Source organism: Sinocyclocheilus rhinocerous, unplaced genomic scaffold, assembly GCF_001515625.1.
Source record: "Sinocyclocheilus rhinocerous isolate Xijiao unplaced genomic scaffold, SAMN03320098_v1.1 scaffold318, whole genome shotgun sequence".
In the NCBI taxonomy this organism is placed as follows: domain Eukaryota; kingdom Metazoa; phylum Chordata; class Actinopteri; order Cypriniformes; family Cyprinidae; genus Sinocyclocheilus; species Sinocyclocheilus rhinocerous.
The window spans coordinates 1-2,083 of NW_015634014.1; the positions used below are offsets into that span (position 1 = coordinate 1).

The following is a 2,083-nucleotide window of genomic DNA, read 5'->3' on the forward strand; positions in this document are numbered from 1 at the left end:
TCTTTAAAAACAAAACATATTACTGGCCCCAAACTTTTGAATGGTGGTGTATTTTCATAAAGAATAATTTAATTTAAATTATTTTTTTATATGCTTATTTAAATTTTTTTTTTAGTGTTCATATTGCAAATACCACCAAAGTCACCATTCCAATAAAATAAGTTTAAAAAAAATTTTTTGTAACTTTTTTTGTTTTTAATGACCGAAGACCACGTAAGGATTAACCTTTAAACTAACATTGACACTGCTGTAAACACATTTTAAATGTGAAATGTATAAAGGCTGGTTGTTGAATTCTGTTCTGTTATCTTTTTAGAAACAGATCCAAACACTGAATAAACTTTGCTCGAATCTTTTGGAAAAGCTGAATAATCCTCGTGACGACAGAGACTCTGAAAGCTCAGGTAGATTAACCGTTGATCCTAGTTTAATATTTGCAGATTTGTCATGTGTGCAAAGCCATTGATGTTAAATGAATGTTTCTCTTCAGCTTTGAGACAAAACAAGCCATCCTTCAATCCCGCCGACACGAACGCTCTGGTGGCAGTGGTGGGGTTCGGAAAGGGACTCTCGAAATGCAGACCACCCGGATCTGCCCCTCCTGGTCACCCTGGACAGCCGATGATGTCAACAGGTCCCACACTACAGCAGGTCACAATCGCTGGGACCACGGGCCATCAGGCCGGCATGGGAGGACAGGTCGCCCAACAGCAGCCTGGACAACCTGGTACCACATTTAATAACATTCACAAACACATTTATGCACAAAAGCACCATGTATCATGCTCCTGCAATGATTTAATTCTACACGTTCTATTTGAACAGGTAAAATGCCCAGCAACATCAAGACTAACATCAAGTCTGCATCCATGCATCCTTACAACCGATGAGTTTCGTTCAGAAATGCTGCGTTTTGTGATGCGACGTTTGGTATATGAAGCCAAAAAGCTCATTTGTTTTGTGCATTTTCAATAAACTAATTTGTTGAAATCGTGTGTTATCAAATTTCCTTTTGTCACATTAGATTTCAGGATTTCAAAGAAATAAATTCAAATGTAGTACTGAAAAACACAACAGAGACACTGCAGTGAAAGGAGCACTAGACGTCCTGAACATAGAGGTCTATTTCAGTCACTAGGTGGCGCTGTTGGCTTTTTGTTGAATGTGTGTCCGAGGGCTAAGTACACTGCCATTCAAGTTTGGTATAATAACTAATTCTAAAGTATAGCTAGTACTTGTATTCATCAAGGATGCCGTAAACTGATCAAAAGTGACAGTAAAGACATTTATAATGTTACAAAAGATTTCTTTATTTTTTAATAAATGCTGTTCTTTTGAACTTTAATTATTAAAGAATTATGGAAAATAAAATGCATCACGGTATCATGTTTCTTGAGCAGTTTAAATAAATGCTGTTCTTTTGAACTTTAATTATTAAAGAATTATGGAAAATAAAATGCATCACGGTATCATGTTTCTTGAGCAGCAAATCAGCATATTAGAATAATTTCTGAAGGATCACGTGACACTGAAGACTGGAGTAATGATGCTGAGTAAATTCAGCTTTGATCACAGCAATAAATTGCTTTTTAAATATTACAATAGTAAACAGTTTTTTACTGTATTTTTGAAATAAATGCAGCTTTGGTGAGCAGAAGAGACTTCTTTAAAAACAAAACATATTACTGGCCCCAAACTTTTGAATGGTAGTGTATATTATATAGAATAATTTAATTTTAATTATTACACGGCTCTGTGGAATACTTGATTCTGATTGGTCAGTCGCGACAGTCCGCGGTATGCTATCCCTCGATAACAACCGGTAAAAGCTGATAACACAGGCTCATCCGGGTAACAGCAGCCGGCGCCCATAGACTGCACTGTTTCCCTTAAATGTCTTGTCTAGTTTGAATTTGCCGCTGGCTCGCAACTGCTGTCTTCACGGAAGCTTTGCGTTCAAATATTTCAACTCAAATCAATACTTCGCGCCTAATTATTTACTTATGTAGCAAGTAGCCGTGTAATAAGCGGGATAATGTACATCCATCCAGTTGTTATCTCGCTTCGCGTCAGGGTCCTGATC

General features: G+C 37.0%; 1 pseudogene; it reads left to right on the top strand.

Moving 5' to 3' along the window:
* The first annotated feature begins 316 nt into the window (after positions 1-316).
* On the top strand, positions 317-990 carry LOC107745026 (mediator of RNA polymerase II transcription subunit 8 pseudogene; annotated as a pseudogene).
* The last annotated feature ends 1,093 nt before the right edge of the window (positions 991-2,083 follow it).